The sequence below is a fragment of the Drosophila pseudoobscura genome, chromosome 4 (assembly GCF_009870125.1).
Source record: "Drosophila pseudoobscura strain MV-25-SWS-2005 chromosome 4, UCI_Dpse_MV25, whole genome shotgun sequence".
Taxonomy (NCBI): domain Eukaryota; kingdom Metazoa; phylum Arthropoda; class Insecta; order Diptera; family Drosophilidae; genus Drosophila; species Drosophila pseudoobscura.
In genome coordinates, this window is record NC_046681.1 from 500,194 (window position 1) to 526,183 (window position 25,990).

At 42.2% G+C, this 25,990-nt stretch overlaps 1 protein-coding gene across 7 annotated transcripts in view; it reads left to right on the forward strand.

Annotated features, from left to right (window-relative positions):
• AGO3 (Argonaute 3) overlaps positions 1-25,990 on the forward strand; it is a 285,673-nt gene that overhangs the window by 24,727 nt on the left and 234,956 nt on the right. The gene's annotated exons all lie outside the window — the stretch shown is intronic.

Consider the following 25,990-nt stretch of genomic DNA (forward strand, 5'->3'; position numbering starts at 1 on the left):
ACGAATTGTTTCTATCTATCTTCATTGCCTTTTATTAGCTCAATTTGCCGATTGTAATAGTTAATTGGTCTTTCCGTGATATCAATGTGATTTAGATTGCCTTCCTGTGCGCTATGTACAGTTGCACCAACGCTATTGGAAGCTTCTCCCAGGAGATTTTCATTAATCTTTACCCTTGATAAGGCATCAGCTACATGATTTTCCTTGCCTGGTAGATATTTCATTTTAAAATCAAACTCATTCAGTTTTATTTTCCACCTTTGTAATTTCATATTTGGCTCCTTGAGGTTGTTCAACCGAACAGGTATGAACGGAAATACTTGGTTGCCCATACGATCGCTAATAATTCCTTTTCGATGGCTGAATAGTTTATTTCATGTTCATTTAGAGTTCTGCTAGCGTAGCAGATCGGTTTGTGTTCTTGTGACAAAACCGCTCCCAATGCTATGTTACTAGCGTCGGTTGTTACCGTGAACATTTTGTCAAAGTCTGGGAACGCAAGGATAGGGTCTGAGGTGATGAGTACTTTTAGTCTCTCAAATGCCTCGACGTACTTTTCTTCCTTGGGGTCTATGACAGCTCCTTTCTTTAGTTTGAGTGTCATGGGTTTTGCTATGTTTGCAAAATTAGGAATGAATTTCCTGTAGAACCCGCACAGACCTAAGAATGACTTTATTTGTTTAGTCGTTTCTGGTATTGGAAATTTGACAATGGCAGAGATTTTGCCTGGATTTGGTACTATTCCTTCAGTAGTGACTACATGACCTAGGAATTCAGTTTCCTTTTTCATGAATTCACATTTATCCATTTGTAGCTTCAAGTTGGCGTCTCTCAATTTTCCAAATACTCTCCTTAGTGACAACAAGTGTTCTTCCAATGAAGTGGAAAATATAATGATGTCATCTAAGTATACAAAGCAATCTTTGAAGATTAACTCTTCTAGCAGATTGTTCATACATCTTTGGAAGGTAGCTGGGGCAGTGGTTAGCCCAAAGGGCATACGAGTGAACTCGTAATGTCCATGCTTAGTGGAGAACGCAGTTTTGGGGATTGAGCTAGGTTCCATGGGTATTGGATGGAAACCCTTTGCTAAATCGATTGTCGTAAAATACTGACATTTACCTAGTTTGTCTAGGATTTCATCCATTCTTGGAGTTGGGAATTTGTGCTTAACTGTTATTTCATTTAGACTTCTATAGTCTACTACCATTCGATATTTTTGCTTTTCTGAAGCATCTATCTTCTTCGGAATCATATATATGGGCGAGCAGTAAGGAGAATTCGACTTTCGAATTATTCCCTGCCTGATCATATCTTTGATTTGCTGGTTTACCTCCTGATCATGTATCTGGGCATATTTGTATGGTCGTCTGTAGACCGGGTCTTCATGTTGAGTTTTGATCTCGTGCTTGATTGTACTTGTGAAAGTCAAATTGTCACCTTCTCTGTACTGCACATCCTTAAACTCATATAAGACCTTCTTTAACTCTTCCCTCTCTTCGTCGTTTAAGTGTTCCAATCTTAATTGATTACATTCCCTTAATTCACTGTCTAGAGCGGAAGCGAAGTATTGATCTCCCTCTGGAGATGGGTCAAGGCACTTAGGTGCGATCTTCTCTTCTTTTGTAGAGGGATCAGTGCACTTCTGTGCGGTCTTGCCGGCTTCAATAGCTTCTGTTAAAGTTATTTTATTTGTAAGACAGCAGAATATCAGTATACAGAATTATGTGTGCTTCCGAGTAACATACGCAAGAGAGAGACACCGAAAAGGGAACCTCGATATACAGAACATCGATATGCAGCAGGGCACATGCGCAGTGTTGTTACAGATCAATATCTAATTATCGTGGCGGTCACTTTGAACACTCCTCCTCAACACAACGCATGTTTACAAACTTTAAATATACTTAACTAATATTCAATAACATGTCAAGCACTTATAAACGATCTTTTAAACCAAATGCGAATACAAATTTATGGTGCTTAACCTTGGCTAAGTTCTTTGTGAGGACATCTGCTATCATCTCATCGGTTGGCAGATATGCAATGTTGACTTCACCTCTCTTGAGAACCTCTCGAATATGATGTATCTTGACGTCGATGTGCTTTGTGCGTGCATGAAACATGGGGTTTCTAGCAAGCTGATGTGCTCCAATGTTGTCGCCGTACATCTGAATAGCTGACTCCTTGGATATCAGCTTTAAGTCAATCAGTAGGCTGCGAAAGTATATCGCCTCTTTTGCTGCAGATGATAAGGCTATGTACTCTGCCTCCGTGGAACTGAGGGCAACCGTCGATTGCTTTCTTGACTCCCAAGAAACCGCTCCTCCTGCCAACATGCATACATAGCCAGTGAATGACTTTCGGTTCGTCATATCACTTGCCCAATCTGCATCAACAAAACACTCAATTGCCTTTCCTTGCTTTGTGTAGCATATCTCCCAGTCGATAGTTTTTGCCAAATATCGAAGGATGTGCTTGGCTGCCGCTTCATGCTCGGAATGAGGATCCTTGTTACGTTGTGCTAATTTGTTCACCGAATGCGCAATGTCTGGACGAGTTATAACAGCAAGATAAGATAACTCTCCAATTAGCTTTTGGAACGATGTGATGTCGACCCTGCGGCAATCCTCTTTGTTGCATGCCACCTGGTAACCAGCTTCAAGAGGCGTGGACGTCTGTCGACAATCTTTCAAATTGTACTGTTCGAGCAACTCTCTAATATATTTCCGTTGGCTGATTGAAATCGCACCCGTACTGCCTTCACGTTTCACCTCAATACCTAAAAAGTATTGCATAGGCCCGATTTCAACCACATCAAATTCTGCTGCGATCTTTATCTTGATATCAGATATATCATCTAGGTCCTTACACGCCAAAATAATGTCATCTACGTAGACAGCTATTAGACACATATTTTTACCTGGCTTACGATACAGACAGGGTTCGTTGACAGTCGGTATAAAACCAATGCGTCTCAGCGTTGCATCCAACGTAGAGTTCCACACTCTTCCTGATTGTTTTAGGCCATATATACTTTTGTGAAGCCTCAAAACGTGATTTGGGTGAACTTCGCTGATGAAGCCCTCTGGTTGTCTCATAAAAACCTCATCTTCCAATTCGCCGTTGAGATACGCCGTGACAACATCCATTTGATGTAGGTGGAGACCATGTTCGACTGCAAGTGCAATTATCAACCTGATAGTTGCGTGGCGTACAACTGGTGCAAATGTTTCCTTGTAGTCGATCCCGTAGCGTTGGCTACAACCTTTCGCCACCAGACGTGATTTGAGTCTGTTCACGCTTCCATCCGGATTGGACTTAACTGCGTAAACCCATCTGCATCCAATGGACTTTTTACCGCTAGGCAATTTAGTAAGCGACCACGTGCCGTTCTTCACGAGAGATTCGTACTCGTCCTTCATTGATGCTTTCCATATCTCGCCTTCAGTAGACCGTTCAGCTTGTGCGTAGTTTTGTGGAACTTGTACGTCTGCTGCCAGTATCGCATTGAGCATATGATACTGCTTCCTTGGTCGTCCTGGTTTGCCCGTCCGTACTATGGTTGGGCGTCCTGGTCCTCTTATTGGTTCTGGAATTACAAGAATGTCATTACTAGACCTAATCTCCTCCTGATTTTCTGGCTCATTTTCTGGATCTTTAAATTGCTCGCTATCCATTTCGGGTTCAGCGTTCTGGTTTTGTTGAACCTCAATTGATGCTATGTCATTGGAACATGATGCATCTAGTTTGCCCCCTTCAGGTTCTACAAAAATGACATCCCTACTCTCTACGAGTTTCCTGGTTTCTTTACTGACCAAACGGTATGCTTTGGCCGTATCCGAGTAGCCCACCATTATATACTCTAAGCCTTTCTGTGCGAACTTTGATTTCTTTGTTTTATCTAGAGCTATCGCTACTGAGCCAAAAACTCTTAAATGCGATACCACTGGCTTTCGACCTGTCCATATTTCAAAAGGTGTCACCCCGCTCAAGCAGCTGCTTGCCACTCTATTTCGCAAATACGTGGCAGTTCGAATCGCTTCTGCCCAATAGCATTCACTCAACCCAGCATGCAGCAGCATACTTCTTGCCATTTCTACCAATGTTCTGTTGGCCCTTTCTGCAACTCCGTTTTGTTGAGGTGTATATGGCACTGTTAAGTTTCGCTTTATTCCATTTTGGTTTAGGTAATTGTCAAAAACGTTTGATATGTATTCTCGGCCATTGTCGCTTCGTAAAACCTTGACTTTTCTCCCAGTTTGGCACTCAACTTGACTTTTAAATTCTTTAAAAGCCTCGAAAACCTGATCTTTGGTTTTTAGGAAACTTACTGATACATATCTTGAACAATCATCAATAAATGTGGCGAAATATCGATTGCCTCCCATTGACTGCTTTTGCATTGGACCGCATACATCAGTATGTATTAAGTCTAGAACGCCCTTTGACCTGTTTGTGCTCGATTGAAATGGTTGCACGCAAATTTTACTTTTTGCGCATGTTGCACACACTTGTTTTGGCTTGTATATGCCCTTGAGACCTATTACCATCTCCTTGTTAACCATTTCCTTTAATGCGTCAAAATGTACATGTCCGAACCTATTGTGCCATTTGAATGCATCTGCCTCAACATTTACAATGTTCATACACTTTTCCTGATTGTCCTGAACCATAAACAATCCATTTTCCAGATGTGCCTTTATAACTATTTTTCCGTTTTCAAAAATCATCGCTTGATTTTTCTCAAACACAACTTTTTTTCCATGTTTTAATAGTTTTGTGACCGATATAAAATTGTACTGCAAATCTGGTACCAAGATAACATTTTCCATCGTAACGGGTCTATCACCGAACTTTACTTGAACAGTTCCATGCCCTTCAGCAATAAGTGATTTACCGCCGGCTAAAAATACTTTTTGATTATCTTCCGTGAACGACACAAAGCGTTCCTTGTCACAACATAGATGCGCCGTTGCGCCACTGTCTATGCACCATGCATTTAACATCTGGTCATTCGGCTTAGCTAAACTTAGGATTGGTACATATTTTTCTGGTTCCACTTTGTCATATTCGGTTACGCAAAGCATTGTACCCAATCTTTCCCCGCTTTTACTGTTTGCGCCCTTGTTGTTTGCTCCTTCCTGCTTGCTTTTAGCACGGCATTCTGATTTAAAATGGCCTTCCTTTCCGCACTTAAAACACTTTTTGCCCTTCTTAAAGTTTTTCTTAAAATTGTTGTTGTCATAACTGACGTGTAGTTCCGCGCTACTTGTAATTTCCTTGCTAATGCTATCTTCCTGCCTATTCGCTTCTTCAGAAATTTTTATTTTTAGCATGCTCAAGCTCGGCAAATCATCTCGCGTCTCAATCGCAACAACAAAACTTTCATACGATTTAGGCAAACCATTTAGCAACACAACTGATAAGATCTTTTCATCAACCTTTATGTTGACCTCTGCTAAAGCCTCGTGTACCACCTGGAATTTCCGCAAATATTCCTGTGCACTTATACCATCCGACATTTTTAACGTCAACAATTGTTTAATTAAAAGCACTTGCCTTGCTGGTCCGCTTGGCCTGTGAATTTTATTTAGCTTTTGCCATGCCTGTGACGACGACACACAATTTTTAATATTGTTTAGTTGGGTCGATTTAACACAAAGTAAAATTGATGCCAACGCCTTTTGATCCTTTAGTTCAAAAGCTGCACGTTGCTCACTTGTTGCACTTTCACTAAGCTCAATTTTACCATTGACGATTGGCCACAAATCATTTTGTATGAGAACACTTCTCATCAAAACTTCCCATGTGCTATAATTGTTTTCGTCCAGTTTCTCAATATTGAAATTCATATTTCCACTCATTTTTTATACTTATTGTCCCACAGTGCAAAATTTGTAACTGTCAATCGTCTCATGCACAAAGCAACTACGACGACAATACTGTTGTCCGTGTCTTTCTTTTGTTTTTTTCGTTTTCTTTTAAGTATCCCCCCGAGTTGCTATTTACACACACACACTCGCGATGTTCTATGCCTTGGTATACACACTTTTGGGTATACACACTCGCCGTTTTGTGCGGCTTGGCATACGCACTTTTTGGTATACACACTTGAGTCTCCGTTCGCTTTTGTGTTTCTTGATCCGTTGGGACTGCTTAATTTAGGACTTTAAACCACGGCAACGGTCCGATTCGCTGCAAAATTCTAATCAAAAAACACAATGCGAATCTCCGTTGAATTTGTTCAACTTGTTCTTTTGCCTTTCTATGTACACACATAACCCCAATGAGTCTATGCCATTTTTTTTAGCACTGCTTTTCACTAAGCACCAAACAATGTTTATTGTTTCTCACTGTTTCTGTTTTATACTGTTTCTGGGTGAATTGGTGTCTGGGCCCATAACCTGTTAAAGTTATTTTATTTGTAAGACAGCAGAATATCAGTATACAGAATTATGTGTGCTTCCGAGTAACATACGCAAGAGAGAGACACCGAAAAGGGAACCTCGATATACAGAACATCGATATGCAGCAGGGCACATGCGCAGTGTTGTTACAGATCAATATCTAATTATCGTGGCGGTCACTTTGAACAGCTTCTCCACTCTGAATGATTGGGTACGACCTAGCTCCTAGTGTTACAGTGTCATTTCTGTAATTGATGACGGCTTTACTTGCCATCAAGTATTCTCTTCCTAATAAAATATCATAATTTTCGGAAAACTTATGTATGTAGAACTTTTGTTCGGACGGACATGTTTTGTTCGCATTCCTCATTATACTCTTAGTTAAGCGGACAGGTCCATTGATGGTATGGACCGTAAGGTTATCGTCTTTTATCTCGCAATCTGTAATTTTCTTTCATGATGTTGATCGATGATCCCGAGTCAGCGATACACCTTAATATTCTTTTATTAATGGTAATGTTTATATAGGGTCCTCCTCGGTTTCTTCCGAGGCGGCTTGATGAAAATTTACGTCCATCTTCGTTTGGCCACTCTGGCTCTCCCTCCCTCTTTTAGTAGGTTGGTTGGGTCCACTCCCACTAGCTTGGTTTTGAAATATTTGCTGATTGAATGGATTCTGAGCCCTACCTTGATTCAAGGAATTTTTGAACTCATTGTATAATCCAGGATTTTGGGAATTTTGATTTTGATTTGTTCGATTCGTCTGAACTGTTCCAGATGAACTCTGAGTTTGATTGTGATAGTTAGTAGTATTATAATTTGGATAATAGTTTCCAACATTCTTTCGATTTGATTGAGACGATTTCGATTGATCTTTATTTGTACCTGAATCTGTTGTACTAGCTTCGTACAATCCTTCTTCTTGTGCTGCCTTCTTAAGATTAGACAATGTGGTAATATCTTTTCTTGCTAAGGTCATGAACATTCTGTCAGGAAGTTTTCGAGTAATGACATCTTTAATTGTGTTGTTCAAAGCGTTTTTATAAATGACATTATTTTCTGGTATGTTTTCTAAGTTTAGCTTAAACTTACGAAGACTGCCGTTGAATCTGGTGGTGTATAGTTGTCGTAAGAGTTCTTCATATGGTGTGTGATTTTTGAACTCGTTGATCAGCGCCGTCTTCAGTTCGAGCCACGTGTTGGGTTGTATCATTTGCGATATGCGTTGTGCCTCTCCTGACAGTTGGATCTCGGTCGCTCCAAATAGGATCCTTTGTTGGCGAAGATCTTCAGTTGGATATAATCCGCATACATATTCGATTCGTTTGATAAATGAGCTTAGCTGTCCAGATGAACCGTCATAGGCAGGTATTTGTCGGATCGACAGCAGTGCCTGGTTCAAGTGGATTTCGCTCAATGATAGTGGTGGTAACGCCATGTTGTTGGTGTTGATTGGGTTTTGTTTTGTTGTAGTTTTTAACTTTATTTTGGTTCACTTGTAAGTTTTTTTGATTTTGTATTGTGTTTCACTGTCCTTGGTGATTCACTATCTCCGCTTACTTCAGTTCACTTAAATTAGTTTTGCAAATCGTATGTGCTTGCAGCACATAGGTTCTTTGGCGGATTTCACAATTTTATTAACAATTCCGGGATTACGTGATCACAGTAATTATAAATTACACAAGCTGACCATTACCGAAATATAGGTGTTAATTTTAAACGAAATCCTACCGACTGCGCCAGTTAAATATCCGCAACTCGATTTTAAGTTTTTTAACAAAGACTTTTATTTTACAACTTAAATATCTTTATGTCACAAGATTTAAATGAATTCCCCGACTTGACTTTCGGTCTGCTTGTCTCAAACGGAACTGATCTCTCTGCTGCTGGCTAGTTTCCATGAGCCCTTGGAACTCCCGACTCTGGCTTCGGGCGTTGCTTTCCTCGGCTGCATCTTCGTGTCGGTGGCGTACGTGCCTGGATCGATTGGGGATGCGTCGGCTTTGATGAAAGGCATCCACTGCTGGCGATCGGTGTTGCATTACATGACGGAGCTAGGAATGTGATACTCCTTGGTTTTATGTCTAGCTTTGATTGGTCCTCATGAGTGGCGTGATTCTAAAGAATCGATTTCTCGAGAGTGGCGTGATTCTAATGTTGATGAAACAATGTGGTCCATTGTTTATATTATGGAGGGCCCTAGCTTGGAGTATGGGAAGAAACAGTTATTGATTCTTGAGTGGGGTCCTGTTACTTGTGTGGATGGGGTGGATGAATTGTACATAAACATAATGTGTATGGGATGTGGGGAATTATGGATATGTCACTATATATACTTGAATGAAACAGTTTTATTTTTTCTCGCCCTGTCTCTCTAACACACACGTAGCATAGCCGGCTTTGCTTAGAGTAAAACAGCGCCTAGATCTCAGAGACTATTAAAGCTAGAGCAAAAATTTGGTATCCATACTCCTAAGATATCGAACCGAGACAAGTTTGTTTCAAAATTTCGCCACACCCCCTTCCGCCCCCGCAAAGGATGCAAATCTGGGGATATTCACAAATCTCAGAGACTATTAAAGCTAGAGTAACCAAATTTAGTATCCGCACTCCTGTTAGATGTCACTATAAAACGTATATCTCAAAGTTTCGCCCCACCCCCTTCCGCCATCACAAAGGACGAAAATCTGTTGCATCCACAATATTGAAGATTCGAGAAAACTAAAACCGCAGAATCGGAGATAACGACCATATCTATCAGATTGCTGAATCTGGATCAGATCAGATCATTTTTGTAACCAAAAGGAACAAATCTATTTGCAGTAGCTACGCAGCGCCCGACGTCACGCTCAGACTGATTTTTTGTCTCTCTAGCACGCGTGTCGTGTCGTTTAATATTAGCGGCGTCTGCCGGAGGAGAGCCATACTGACTATGTATTGGGTATAAATGTAGAGTTGCGGTCTCCGAAGCAACTCACAACGTTCCCCCTCGTTCTGCCTATTTTCGAGGACAAAACGTTGTTCTGGAAAGTTTGTCATCGATGGACATATCGTTTTTTGCAGGTCTAGATAAGGTACCAAGTTGCATTTTAAAATACCCTGTCCCTTTGCAAACCCTTGACCTTTATCTTCAATCTCTCTTTGGAACAGTCTTGTCTCCCAGTAATTTGGAATGAGTCCTACATCATTTCGCTTCGCAAAAAAGGTTCAAGATAAAATATTGAAAACTATCGTGGTATCCCCGTCGCAACATGGTTTTTTCAGACATCGTTCAACATCGACTAACATTCTTGAGTTTTCTCACTTAATCCACCGTGGTTTTTAAAATGGTTTGCAGATGGATGTAGTTTTTACGGACTATAGCAAGGCAATCGATTCTATGAAATATGCTCTGCTTATTCGCAAGCTTTTTTTTAGGGTTCCCAACGAATCTTCTAGATTGGATTTTGTTTTATCTCTCTAACCGTACTCAACATGTTTTGTTTTCTAATGTGTTGTCAAATATTGTCAATGTTATTTCAGGAGTGCCACAGGGAAGTCATCTGAACCCGCTTCTGTTTATTGTATTTGTGAATGACCTTCCTCAAGTTATAACATACTCTACTACACTAATGTATGCTGATGATGTTAAAATCTGTCTGGCTTACTCTAATTGGTATTTGCGCACACGCCTTCAACTGGATCTAAGTGAACTACTATTGTGGTGTTCAACTAATCTTCTTTTTCTGAACCTTTCTAAATGCAAACATATGACATTTTACCATCGCGCTCCTTATTTTATCTCATATGTTCTAGGAAATCATGTCCTGAAGCGAATTTCGAGTTCAAATGACCTCGAGGTCCTATTTGATCACAAGATGTGTTTTAACAGCCATATAGCTGCAACAGTAAATAAAGCTAAGGGTGTGGTAGCGTTCATCAAGCGTTGGTCCAAGGAGTTTGACGACCCGTAAGTTACGAAACAACTCGTTAGTACGTCCGATTTTGAAGTATTTTTCTTGTGTGTGTAGCCCTCAGTATAAAGAGCAGCAGGTTGTCATTGAACCCGTGCAAAAGACTAGACTAAATCTAACTGACCTGCCGTCGTTGCAGCATCGCAGAATATGTAATGGGGTAATGTTCGTGCACAAGCTCCTTCTCGTGATTGTTGACTCCCAAACTCTCTTGGGTCAGATTGACTTTGCCGTTCCATCTAGACCTACCCGTACTTTTAGGCAAATCCGCTTACCCATAAGTAGGTCTAATAATGCCGAACATTAACCTTTTAGGGTTATATGCCATAGTTATAGCTCCCTCTGTCATACCTTATCCCCTGAACTATCGCTTAAACTAATAGCATGCAATATTTATAATCATCTATATTTTACTAACTTATCTTCTTTCCTCCTTTTTTAATTAAGTACCATTATTAACAGATAATTCTTAATTTAATAAATAAATAAATAAAAAACTAGCGTTACGTTAAACATACCCATACGGTTTACCGAGATCGAACGGCATTTTTAGTCCCTTGTTAAATGAATGATCTTCGTGGATCTTTACTCCATGATCTTCCACTAATTAAGCCGGTGTTTTCACCGGGTCCAGACGGGGTTCGAGGTTGTGTACTCAGGTACGGCACCGAGGTTCTATGTTTTCCCTTGCTTAAACTATTCACACTGTCCATTTATTCTTCTTGTTTCCCCCGGATCTAGAAGGAATCGTTTATAATTCCTCTCCATAAAAAAGGTAGCAAGTCTGATGCAAAAAATTATAGGGGTATTGCAAAGTTATCCTCTATTCCTAAAATGTTTGAGAAGGTTTTAACTCCGCACTTGCAATATCTCTGCAAGTCACTTATATCTCATACTTATATCTCCCAGCATGGATTTATAAGGCGGCGATCAACCACCAAGAACTTGTTAGAGTTTAACCATTATAAAAGGCTTTCAAGGTAACTTACAGACAGATGTTATTTACACCGACTTTAGTAAAGCATTCGACTTTGTAAACCATTCCCTTCTAGCACATAAACTTGACCTTTTTGGGTTGCCGCCCAATCTCCTGAGATGTATTTCTAGCTGTCTTTGTTTCAGGTCTCAAAGAGTCTTCTCCCTGTCTTTACCAGTTAAGGTTTCTTCGGGAGTACCACAGGGTAGCCATTTTGGCCCCTTACTCTTCACACTCTTTATTAATGACTTGACTTCGCTATTACCATATTCTCGAGTACTTATGTATGCGGATGATATTAAACTCTGTGTCCAATATAAGGACATTTCATTTCGTTCTCGCTTGCAATTTGATTACAATACCTTTCAGTCATAGTGTTGTGCAAACTTGTTACACCTTAATGCCTCGAAAGCCCCCTTCTAGCTCTTTGTTCTCTTTGTTTAAGCTCCCTGTTTGAGATGCCAAGCTTTTTTGGCACCTATGTATTTCAAAATAAAAAGAGATTTTGGGTTAAACTTTATAATTCGTATTTAATCTTGGTGGCTTAGCGGAAGCCGATTGCTTGCTATTGCCAGATAAACTTTATGCGAGATCGATATGCAACCAATGCGCAGAGGGGTTAGCATAGAACTAAACTATAGACGACGGCGTTAGATCAAATTAACTGCCGAAGTGGCGGCGGCAGAGAGCCCCTTTAGCGGGAGAGCGCAGCAGCTCTGCAGAAAGTCAACGTTTTACAACATATGTAGGCGGCTCTCTAAAGTTACGGTTATTCTTCAGCGGCTGGCCCGAACATACTCCCCCCGTTGGAAGCTAGTCTCTCAACAGATTCCTTAAGGGGCAGCAAACATAGCCGAGTGACGGCCCTCCTGATGTTTCCTGAGGATGTCTTCAGGTCAGCGACGCGACACACTCCGTCCTTGCCCAAAACGACATCGAACACTCTAGCCAGTGGCCAACGCATTGGAGGAAGATTTTCGTCCTTCACCAGAACGAGGCCGTTCTTGCAGATGTTTTGCGCGGGGGTACGCCACTTCGCGCGCTCTTTCAAAAGAGTGAGATACTCTTCGCGCCAACGGCTCCAAAATATTTGTTGTAGTTGGGTGACCCGCTGCCAGCCATCCAGACGATTGTAGTTCAGCTTCGTTAGGTCAGGATCGAGGATTTGCTCATGGGGGCCGCCTAAAAGCAGATGAGCAGGAGTCAAAACGTCTAAATCATCAGGATTTTCTGAAAGCGAGAGCAAAGGTCGAGAGTTAACAATTGCAGTGATCTGACAGATCAGATTGCGCAGCTCGTCGAAGCTAAGCACAGATGGTCCAACTGAGCGGTACAGGTGATATTTTGCGGTCTTCACAGCCGCTTCCCACAACCCGCCAAAATGCGGAGAGCGAGGTGGGATGAAACGCCAGTCGATCGAGTCAGCCAAGCAGGATTCGTGGACCTCCTTCATATGCGGTTCGCTCAGACAAAGCTTCTTTAGCTCCAGAAGCTCGTTCTTGGCCCCAACGAAGTTTGTCGCATTGTCCGACCAAATTTGACTTGCTCTTCCTCGAGGGGAAGTAAAACGCTTTAGGGCGCTTAGAAACGATGCGGTGGTCAAATCCTTTACGAGCTCCATGTGTATACCCTTAGAAGTGAAGCAGATGAATACGCTAATGCAGCCCTTGATCGGAGGCCTCGTGCGGATTTATGATCGGTAGAAAAGAGGTCCACAGTAATCTACTCCAGTGACTTCCAAAGCTCGAGATACGTCCAAACGTTCCTTAGGTAGGTCTGCGCGGCCTAGTCCTGAAGCATCTCACACACTTGCTGACGACCCTTGTCACTGCTTTAATATCTCCAATGGGCCAATATTCCAGCCGAATTTTGGATAGCAAGGCGCGAGGTCCGGCATGGAGGTTTCTTTCGTGATAATATCTTATCAGCGCAAAGGTAATGGAATGTCCCTTTGGCAGAATGAGCGGGTGCTGAGCGTCAAATCCTAGCGATGAGTTGCCAAGACGACCTCCAACTCTAAGTAGTTCCAAATGATCGATGAACGGGTTGAGCGAACTAATAGAACTGTATTTCATGACTTGACCATTGCGCCGAATCTCCTTTATGTCCATCCACAAATTTGCCTGCTGAATGTGTCGAATTAGAAGATGCGTTCCTTGCCGAATATCAGAAACGGTGAGTCCTGGATGCCTAAGACGATGTATAAATTTATGCATGTAGGCGAATGTGCGCTGCATGCGAAAGAATGAATTCGCAAATTTGCATCCGGACGTGAGATCGGCATGTGGAGACGTGATTAGCAATCCTCTCTTGCGAAGCTCCAAAGTTGCTATGTTGTTAGATGGAGATACAGGCCACTTATCCTTGGAGCATAGCAAAAAGGATGGGCCGTGAAACCATAGCTCTGACTGGATAAGATGGTTGGGAAGCGAGCCTCTCGAGAGAATATCAGCAGGATTTAAAGATGTGGGAACATAGCGCCACTCCATGGCTGCCGTCAACTCCTGAATTGATGCCACTTGATTTGCCACGAAAACTTGAAATTTAGCTGGCTCGTCCCTAATCCAAGATAATGCTGTTGACGAATCCGACCAGCAATAGAACCGACCTGTAAAGATTCCCATGTCCTTTACATTCTGCATGATTTTCGCAAGCAAATGGGCTCCACTTAATTCCAGCTTAGGAATCGATATAGTCTTTAGCGGCGCCACTCGCGACTTTGAGCACAAAACGTGGCTCGAAGACTGGGCTTCCCTGGACACGACATACACGCAAGCGCCATATGCTTCTAAGCTGGCATCACAGAATCCGTGAACTTCTGTAGCCACACTAGAACGAAGAACCAAGCGAGGAAATGAGATCCGAGAAATGCTTGCCAAACTATTTCTCAAGTCCATCCAAGTTGAATGCAACGCTGAGGGTAGGCTTTCATCCCAATCCAAATTTTCTCTCCAAAGCTGCTGAAGGAAGATTTTGCACCTGACAATGACTGGATTTATCAATCCAAGAGGGTCGTAAAACCGCGCAATCGTAGATAAAACCGACCGCTTTGATGGCTTTGAGGTTGTGTCCAGTGCGGACAAAGCAAAAAGCAGCTGATCCGAAGCAGGGTCCCACGCTAAGCCGAGAGTTTTGGCTATGTCGCTTCCATCATTAAACTTTAGGAACTTCTCTATGTCATCTTCAGGGGTTCCCTCAAGTACTTCCTGGTAACTGGAGCACCATTTCCTAAGTCTAAGTTACCACGGGACAATAAAGCTGATGTTTGGTGCATCTTGTCCATGACCTGTGCGACCGAATTACCGCCCGAAATAAGGTCATCCACGTAAAACTGCTGCCGCAGAGCAGCTGAGCCAAGAGGGTAGGATTCACCCTCGTCGATGGCCAGCTGGTGCATTGCGCGGACCGCTAAAAATGATGCAGCCCTCGTCCCGTATGTGACGGTGTCTAATGTGTAGACTTGAACCTCGGACTCGATGGAATCTCGCCATAGGATGCATTGATACAAATTGTCGGGTGGAGACACTCGTACGCAGCGGTACATTTTACAAATGTCCCCAGTGAGAGCGACTGGATATGTTCGAAAGCGAATCAATATGTTAAACAATGCAGGCTGAATAACGGCCTGTCATCATCACATCATTTAGAGAATATCCAGTTGATGTAGCTGCGGATCCATCGAAAACGACACGGAGTTTTGTCGTCGTACTGTCCTCCTTTAGGACACAGTGATGAGGCAAGAAATATTTGCAGAGGCTACGGGAATCAGGGTTGACTTGGTGCATATGATGCAAATCAATGTACTCCCTCATAAAGGCGGAATACCGCTCCTTGAGTGTAGGATTACGCTCCAGTTTTCGCTCCAGACTGATGAACCGTCGATAAGCCTGAGGATAAGATTCTCCTAAACGATCAGTATTGTTATTTAGCGGCAGACGAACTGCATACTCCCCGGATGGCAACCGTGAAAGGTGGCTTACGAAATGTGCTTCACAATTGTCTTCTTCTTTGGTATTCAACCCAGCCTCCACACAATTCTCGACTTCCCAAAACATACGAAGAGTTTTATCCAACCTTGCTTCCATCTCAGTTATCGAATCTGGACAATTGTGCGTGGCCAAAAGCGCCGAGCTTGATACCTTCTGTCCACCGCCAGATACGATCCACCCAAGCCGGGTCTTCTGCAGAAGAGGCAGTCCATCGGTGAGTTTGATTTGCCCTACGCAGAGGAGATCATAAAAAACGCTCGCACCAATGAGAAGATCAACCCGTTGAGGATTGAAAAATGCAGGATCAGCGAGCTGAATGTTAGATGGAATACACCAATCGGATACATTTACTGTCATACTTGGTTGAGAATCGGTAATCGTGGGGGCGATGAGAGCAGTTCTCCTAAGCTGAAGCTGCTGGTCGAACCTGGATGTTACGAGATGCAGCTGCGATCCTGAATCTAAGATGGCACGACAAGGAACTAAAACGCCAGACCGATTCTTCACGAGAACCACGGCTGTAGCCAGAAGCACGACATCAGAGTGAAGACCTTGGGCAGCAAGAGAGGTAGACGAAGGTAGAGACGAGCTGCTAGCAGAATTTTGAGCAACGGAAAGAGTGTCCGGTTGAACGGCCAGATCGGGAGCAGTAATACCTGGGCAGCCTTGTGTTGTGGGCTGTATACTAACGAAGTGCAACAAACTATGATGCCTACCGCCGCATACTCGACATTTTCCACTATTGCATGCGCGGGTCCGGTGCCCCGGTTTTAGGCAATTGAAGCAAAGGGAAAGCTTCTTCACTTCTTTGTGGCGCAGCAACGGTGAGAGATTTCCGAATATCTTGCACGAGTATATTCCATGGCCCGCTGAGTGGCAAAAGACGCATACAGATGGGTAAGCGGAAGAGTTGGAAGCTACAAACGTTTTCTTAACCTGCGTATAGGAATGGTTTTTTCCCACCTGATCGCTACTAGCGTGTGTCGCTGTAGCATATTCCAATCGCTCCATTTTCTGGCAGCGTTGCTGCAAGAATTCGAAGAATTCCTCTGCGGTAGGTATAGCATCCGACGATGTGTGCTCCTCCCATTTGGTTTGCGGCTTCGAATCCAACTTCTGCAGCAGCATGTTGATGACCATGAATCCTGAAATCTCCTCAGCAGTTCCCAATGTCTGCAACGCTCGCATGTGTAAATTGACTGCATCCGAAAACTCCCGAAGCCTTTTAGCAGAAGGCGAGTCTACCCTCTTTAGCCCAAGAATCTTCTTGATGTGTGCCTGGAAAACAAGTCTTTTGTTATAAAAGCGTTTATTAAGTATATCCAGAGCCGCACGATAATTGGCACTGGAGAGCTCCAACGATCGAACCGAATCCAAAGCCGCATCAGCGAGGCAAGTGCGAAGGTGCTGGAATTTCTTGATGTCACTGAGATCCGCATCCGCTTCAATCACCGATTTGAACATTGCCATAAAATCCGAGAACTCGACGTATCCACCAGAAAACTTCGGCACCTTCAGCTCAGAAAGTCGCTGCTTGTGAGCCATGATGATGGTACTATGTCCGGAATGGCTTGGCAGAGTCGTAGAATGGGCAGCGGCGTGTGACTGGCTTACTTCAACAGCAGCCAGCAACTCAGCTTTCAACGATATGAAAAGAGTATCGAAGATTTCGCGCAGTTCACTCCCAATCTCGTTTTGATCGAGAGCCTCCAATTCATTATGGGCCTTATTAAATTCCTCTCGAATTTCTGCCAACTTATCAAGGCGCACCTCGTCTTCCGCGGCGGTCAGCTTATCGATTTTATTCCCCGCGAAGGATTCGCCAAGCCTGTGCAATCGATCATATAATGACTGACTTTTACTTTGGATCGTTGTCCATGTTAACCGTTGTGCAATCGACACAACAACGGAAAATGAAATACCTCTTAAGCGACGATGTATAGACGCAAGAGCGAGAATGCAAGACACGAAAAGTCAAGAACCGCGGCTGCAGCTGCGCAGAGAATGAGAGATTCGACGCTTAAAGTACCGGAATTTGTCTATAAATATTCCAGCCGCACTCTCACTGAATTTGCACTTTAAACTGTTTTTAATGTGCACACAAATGTATTTGTTGGTAGTTAAACTACCCAACAACACAATATTGTATAATTAATAAGTGTTTTTACGGAACGCGATTAAGAAATGGTTTTATATCACGTCGGGGGGTCACCAATGTTTCAGATGCCAAGCTTTTTTGGCACCTATGTATTTCAAAATAAAAAGAGATTTTGGGTTAAACTTTATAATTCGTATTTAATCTTGGTGGCTTAGCGGAAGCCGATTGCTTGCTATTGCCAGATAAACTTTATGCGAGATCGATATGCAACCAATGCGCAGAGGGGTTAGCATAGAACTAAACTATAGACGACGGCGTTGGATCAAATTGACTGCCGAAGTGGCGGCAGCAGATCAAAGTAGTTGCCGAAGTGGCGGCGGCAGAGAGCCCCTTTAGCGGGAGAGCGCAGCAGCTCTGCAGAAAGTCAACGTTTTACAACATATGTAGGCGGCTCTCTATGCTTATACAATAATAATGTTAAAGTTACGGTTATTCTTCAGCGGCTGGCCCGAACACTCCCAATACCCTATTTGGTGGTTCGCTTGAGAGAATTACCCTGGTGGATGATCTGGGTGTTATGTTAGACCACAAGTTAAAGTTTTATGAACACATTTCTACCATGGACATGGGCGTGCTTGGGTTTATAAAGAGGTGATCAAATGAATTTGACGACCCCTACATAACAAAGACTCGCTATACCTCGCTTGTTCGTCCGATCTTAGAATATGGCTCCTGGGTATGGTGCCCTCAGTACCAAGTACACCAGGACCGTATAGAATCAGTACAGAAAAACTTTTTACTCTTTGCTCTGCGGGGCCTTAACTGGGATGAAGATGTGAGACTCCCATCTTACTCTAGTAGACTGCTATTAGTAAACCTCCCATCCTTAGTTAACCACAGAAAAATGCTTGGTGTGATTTTTATGCACAACTTGATCAGGGGTGACATAGACAGCCGCATAAACTTCACGATTCCTATTAGACTTACTAGAAATGTAACACCGTTGTTCCTTCCACTTTGTAGATCGGATTATTCCTTGCATGAACCGTTTAGGGTCTTATGCTCGTATTATAATTGCCCCTACCAAATTATATCCACCACTAATTCTCTTCCTCTTATTAAATTACTAATCCTTACACACCTTTCTAGTAATTAGTAATTGTAGTGGTATTTGTATTTGTATTTTGAATGCATGCTTAGTGTTCGGAGCAGAACCCAGCCGATTAGTTGCTTGCCAAATAGCACCTAATTTTTGGCCCTCAGCTGCTTATTTTGTTTGTTACTTATGTCTATGTCACTCATTTGTTTGTTAAAGCTTTGCGCGTGCTTGCCCTGCTAAACGCTCACTGCCAGCTCGCTCTTCGCTATCTCCGCTTTGCGTCTGCCTACCGACGTCAGCCGAGCGAAGCTGCGCTCACCGATCGGAGCGGCAATGTAAAGGGCAGGCAAGCCACACTTGCAATTTGGATGTCACGCATTAAAGAGCATATCGTAATTTTATTTCTGCGCCGAGTTTTATTTAATTCGAAATAATTAGTCGGCCGATTGGGGATAAAAAACATTATCTCCACACTTAGTTTCTTAGTATTTGTCTTGCTAATTTTCCTCGAGTATTGGTCTTACAACTAGCTTTCTTGCATGTACTCTTTTGGTTCAGCTATGCACCGCGCGTCATGCGGCAGCGCCCCTCGGTAAGGGTCTCCTCCCGGCTGCGTTTTGCCTGGGATCCCCGCGTAACATCCTTCTGCTGGTGCACACCGGCCACTTGACGGTGCAGTAATTGCATCGCATCTTGTAAGATGCAGTCATTGCATGTCAACGTCCATAATTCTATGCTCAGGCCATATTGACGGTTCAAGAGATTTGGATAAGGAATCAGGGAGAAGAATTTTAAAGGATAATATGTTGCGCTTATTTTTAAATGTAAATTTAGTCACAACTATATCATCAGGCGAAGCGTTAAGTTTAGAGGAAAGATGTTGTATAACATCCTCCGTTGTAGCCACAGGAATAAGACGAGAAACAAAAATTGCTTTCCGAGGGACCACTGCTCTAAGTTGAAGTCCCGAGCGAGATCGAGATGGTGGAGCCACTCCTAAAAGAGATCTCGGTCCTGGGGCAGAAGAATTGGCAACAACGGCAGGAGCAGGAATTGGCGAGACATCACCAGCAACCAACACACCCGCACTAGGAGCACTTACCACGTCCGAAGTGATGGCAGCAGAAACTGCAGGGATGCGATTTATGTTGTTGGGAACTTGGATGCTTGAAGGAAGCACATTGCTCGGTGTAAAGAACACCGGAGCCACCGTTAGAGGATTTACAGATAACGGCGAGGCATGACCACACGGAGTAACAAATGCTTCCGATGGATGAAGGTGGAAGGCAGGAGTACCCATGCCTGATTAGGTTGCAATAGATTGGTTTCATTATTATTTGAGCCCAAGAAACTGTGATTGCAAGGGCAAGAAATTTCTCGTTGAGAGCCACAAATTGTTTCCGGACATCCAGAAACTCAGTTCGAGTCTGTCTCATAAATGTGCGCATTTCGTCCTCATTCTCCCGACAAGCCTGACATGACCAAGACAGGCCCATACGTTTCGAGATCAAATCGTTTAGCCGGCCAAAATTTCCACCACCAGCACATTTTATGTGGGCGAAATTGTCGCACAGCCAGCATCTCAGGAATGAATCAACATAATAAAAGTAGAGAGTGAGAACGCTAGCAAAATGGGAGAGCAGACAGCAGAACGAGCCCGACAATCAGCAGCAGAGGCAATAATTCAGAGCGGACGATCCAACGAAGTTCAGGAAACAAGCAGTAAACTCGCCAAAGCAGAGACACACAAGAAAAGTCCACAAAGAGGGAGAGTATAGGCAATCAAGAGAGTGTGAGAGCAACAATGCGAGCAGTAGGCAAACTTATGCTTTCGAGAGAGTGTGGGCGATGCAAACACTGATGCGCGAGAACAGTGCTCAGCGAAGAAACGATGACCAAAAGCAGACTGGGTAAAAGCAATAACAAACAACGAGTCCGTCATTACGTTGCGATATTTTATTTATATTAAACACTTGTTTACAAAAGAAACACTGGTGATTAACCCAAAGTAAATCAAATTAAAGAGATTCGATGATATATCGGAGATTGCAGGAGCAAGAAAAAACACGATCGGCTTAAGCAAGAGCTAGAAGCGCATTGAATACGCTTCATAAAATGTGTGCATGTGGTAATCCTTATTCATGCCATTCACATGAATACCTCCCAACAGTTTTCCGAACACATGTAGTTTTGTTATGACGTTCAATTTTTGTTTGATCACACGTGCTGTGATGTCAAAACGACACGTTGCGTTTTTTTCCCGTCAATGGCATGTACAATTTTACGTATGTAGGAATGTTAATTAACATAACGTTTATTGATATTGAGTTGAAGTTTTATAATAGTTCTGGGGTGGGTTTTTAATAATAATTGCTTGTTAACGACTTTAGCGACGGACAACTGATTAGACGACTTTTTATGACTACGGCTGACAACTGAGTTCTTGAGTACTCTCTCGGGCGCTTGACGGCTCTCGTGACAACCGCTCTCGGGCTCAAGTAATCCGCTCTCTCGTCATCGCGCTAGGGGACGCGAGCATACAGACAGCACAGCTTTCTTACATGTATTCTTGTAAATGACGTGTATTGCCTACGTACTATGACGGTAGAATTATAAAGTTACCGATTTCGCCGGTTTCGCCGTCGTTGAAAGCGTCTCGCACTCACTTCCGAACGCAGCTTCTTTTAATTGTGTCGTAGGAATAGAAGTCGATTACATTATATTGTCCGTGCCGCGTCGAATGTTTAATGTTTATTGTTTAGAGTTCAACTATGTACAGTTAAACTGTGTAAAAATAGGAATGTACAAATTATAAAATTATCACAATACAAGGCAGAAGAAACTTAACTTAAATTATTCATTAAAGAAGGTTTTACTTTAGGAGCGCAAGTATCAAAGGAAAAAATATGGAACAATTTATTGTAGTCGCGGCATTGTAGGCTACGGAAAGATTCATGGTCAGAGTAGTTTGAAGGACAGAGAGGAAAGTAATGCCAAGTCGGGCGGGATAAGGCTAATGAGGGCCGAGGATTCAACATCGCCTCGGACGAGTTTGTGAAGAAAGAGAATTCCATGACAAGTCCTACGGCTCTCAAGCGAGTGCAAGTTAATGAGACGCAGCCGACTCTCAAAAGAGGGAAGATGACAAGAGGGGTCCCAATTAAGTCAGGGTAAAGATAAGGAATTGTTTCTGAACGGACTCAAGCATTTCTTGATATTTTTGGTAATGGGGAGACCAGACAAGATAGGCCGTACAAGAGACACGTAGAGTAGTTTAGTGGTATAGGGGTCAGAAAAGTCATTCGACCATCTTTTGATAAAGCCAAGGACTCCTTTGGCTTTATTCGAAATAGCGGATATATGAGAATTAAAACATATGTTAGGTACGAAGATAATGCCTAAGTCATTAACTTTGTACAGGCGTTCCAAGGAATGTTATTAATTGTGAAGTCAAAAAGGTAAGGCTTTTTGCGATGGAAGGTCATGACGTTAAATTTGGAAATGTTAAGAGGAAGAGCGTTAATAATACACCAATTCTTGAGAGCGTCGGGATCCGATTGAAGAAATAACGGGGACACCGGGTTACTGTAGGAAAAACATAGCATAACTATATCATCAGCATACATTAAGACACGAGAATTAGTTAAAACTTGGGGAAGATCATTAATAATAAGGGCCCGAGATGGCTACCTTGCGGCACACCCGAAGAGACAAAAACTAGTTTAGAAAGAGAAGAGTGGAAACACACACGCTGAGAACGATTGCAAAGGTACGCATTAGTCCAGAGAAGAAGTTTGGTCAACACCCGAAGAGACAAAAACTAGTTTAGAAAGAGAAGAGTGGAAGCACACACGCTGAGAACGATTGCAAAGGTACGCATTAGTCCAGAGAAGAAGTTTGGTCGGAAATCCTAGTAAAAATATAGTTTGTGGATAAGGAGATTGTGATTAACTGAGTCGAAAGCTTTACTAAAATCAGTATAAACTACGTCAGTTTCACATTGCTTTGAAAATCCGGCAGTTACATATGACGTTTTACAAATCCGTGCTGTGATTCTAGTAACAGGGAACTACAAAAGTGTTGGAGCTGTGAAGTAATAATTTTTCGAAGACTTTAGGAATTTATTTATTAAATTAACAAATGGCATATAAATTGGAGATACAACGGTAGTTTGAGACGTCAGATTTAGACCCCTTTTTATGAATAGGAATTATGTATGATTCCTTCCAGACGGTGGGAAAATCACCAAGATCGAAAGAGAGGTTGTGAATCCGCACAAAGTTTAAGCACGGCACTGGGAACCAAATCTGGACCAGTGGAGAAAGAAAATTCACACGATTTTAAATTAGTTAGAAGGTAATCATAATTTAAAGGGATAGGATTTGAGTGCGCGGCAGGATAGTCGTTAGGTGAAGCGAGAACAAAGGGCATGTGATTAGAAAGAGCAGAGTAGCAACGTTGAAAAAATTAAGCAAATAGGTTAGCAATATCGGAATTGTTATCTGCATAAGTACCATTTAAGTGTAAAGAAGAGGGATATTGTGAAGAATTACGTTTAGAGTTAACAAACTTAAAGAAATGTTTAGGATCTCGTTTAAAGTTGAGCTTGCATTTAGAGAAATAACTGTTATAGCATCCTGTTATAGTAATATCCTTTACAAATGGAAAATTTGGATTTTGCAATTGAACACTGTGAAATATCTGACTGCGAGCCAGACAGTTTAAACTTCTTATATAAACGATATTTTATATTCCTTAGCTTTATTAGCCGCGGAGTGAACCAAATGGGGCCAGAAAGATTTCTGAGAGGAGAATCTAATGGAACAAAGGTAGGAAAAAACAGTGCTGTTGAATGCGTTAGTGGCGGGTTCGATCTCATGAAAGTCGTCGAGGAATGACCAATCTATCAGAGAAAGTGCGCCATCCGTGGCATCAACATTTTTTAGTGACGGTGATCGAGATTGGGGTGCAGGTAATCCCGGGACTGGAAGAAAAACGACCGGATTAGAGTTTGGCAACTATTTTTTAACCTTTTTCGCGTTGGCGACTCAGTCAAAATTTTAAGGGTTTTAAAATGAGACTCCATCGCTAGAAACCAAACTTATGATTTGGTTTGGATAAACAAACATTTTTTTATAAAGAAGGCACAAGCTAAATTTCCCTGTTAATGTTTCTTTTTGAAATTAAGATTCGTTTTGTTGTATAAAATTCGTTTTACTTTTCATTTCGGCGGGGAAAATGTGTGCGTTATAACAACGGAAAAGTCTTATGTTGTGTGAAAACGGGAGATTACATTTTTCGTTTTCAAAAGTAAATCAATCGGTGTTTTATATATTGAATATTTCGAAATACACATATTTGTTAGAAGCTGCCGAGCTTTAAGATATCTCCGTTGTTATGTTTTAATTTTGTATTTTATTGTTCGTTGTTTTTTATGTACAAAGCTAAAGGGCTTAAAGCTTTAGCTTTAGTGTTTCAAACGAATTCGAATTGCAGAGAGAGATATATGCACAAGCGCTGTCTGAGGAAAACGACGAAAGAGGAGACGAAGAAAACTAACGGACGAACGAAAACAAACGGCGAATGTTCGCTACTTATCGGCAAATGTTACGTTAAACTTCGAATTCAATTTAACTAACTGCCCGAAGAACGTTTCACACTCGATAAGCCCACGGCTATCACGTCGGGGTCACTAAAAAACTCTGACTCCACATTTAAAAATACAAAATTTTCCGTTAGCGTTTAAATTTAACGTTTATTTTTCGTTGTTTTTTTTTGGTATTTTTTCTTAGAAGTCGGGGCCGTGAGCTTCGATTTAGGTGTTAGACGCTTTCGACGACGAAGAGGACTGATTCAAGAAAAGGTCGAAGCAGTGGAATATCAGCAATAAGAAAATTACAAATGTGTGTGCGTGTATGCACTGAGAGCGTACATAGGATGGGCGCGATAATAGAAAAGTCAAATGAGAGGTTATTTGAGTGTCATAAGAGCTATTGACGGAGGCTGCTCCGAACATTAGTTTTCGGACCTGTTTTGTTGCAGCAGTTTGATGGCAGTATTCACCCCCAGTTTAAGGTCAAAGCAGCAGGTTGGGAGACAACAACGAAAGCATACCAAGAGAAGATTCTAAGTAGATTATGTATATGGAGGACTTGACAATCAAAGAGTACACTGCTCAGGGGGTAGAATGAGACACGTGGACTGAGTTGACAGCTGGGATGACGATTTCATCAAAGCCGTAGTTGAGATCCTGAACCAGCACCCATACCAAGTTACCAACCCATTACAAGTTAAAATGCGGTCTTCTCTTTAAAGGTGTTAATGTTAATGACATATTGGTTGTTGCAAGGCTGATGGAAAGAGAAATCATTCAATTATCGTGAGAAGTTGGTGATATTTCCACAGCGAAAACGGTGCACTCAATCCAGCACCTTCAAAATAAAGTAACAAAGTGTGCCAAGTTAGGCAAAAAAGAAGGCTATCTTCATTGCATTGACAATGCCTCTACACACGCTGCACGTTGATCATTTGGGACCAATGGACTCAAGTTTGTTTTGTTATTTCTGAACGATTAGTAATTTTTTTTTTTTTTTCACAAGCGCATAGTTACCGAATGAGGAGCAGAGTTTACATCCAATGAATTTAGCGAGTTTCTCAGCGAGGAAAATGTCAAACAATTGTGAACAACGTGTGTGGTCAGCATCGCAAAGCTCTCAATTCAGGAGTTAACGAAGTGGTTCAAGGTCCTGTTCAGGTCATGTTTGGGACTAAGATGCACTGAAAAGCTGAAAGGGGACTAATGGAGGTACTCAACAACGAGTCGGTTCCGCAGTTTATATGACGTCCATATGACGCCAGAAAATTGCCTGAAGTCGAGGGGCCAAATATCACCGCAACGAGTAGTGACAAAATGAAGCTATGGCGTTTTGTATCTGAGAACGATGAGATATTTAACAACCAGAGCCAACATCGAGAAGGAGTAAGAGGTCTTTAAGCACATTACGATACAAAAAAACGTCGAGCTGAGAGTGGGAGACATGGTGTCGATCAAGAGCGCAAGTTGCAAGTTGGTCAGCGAGTATCTAGATCCAATGTAAAGTGAAACGGTCCATATGACGTCAGAAAAGTGGCTGAAGTCGAGGGGCCAAATATCACCGCAACGAGTAGTGACAAAATTAAGCTATGGCGTTTTTTATCTGAGAACGATGAGATATTATAGTCTAGGACAGAGGAAGATGAACAGAATGGCCGAATAGAAAGGGCAGGGTATCACTTACACTAACGATAAATCGATTACCATCGATAAGTCCTAATCGGTATAAAACCTAACCGATACAGGGCAGTCGGATTTTGGAAGCAGTTAAGCTAAAGCCGAGAAAAATTATTTTTTAATTTTACCTCTTGAAACATAAATTTTAAACTGTACTTCGAACTAAATATAGTAAATAAACGATACTTTAGTCTT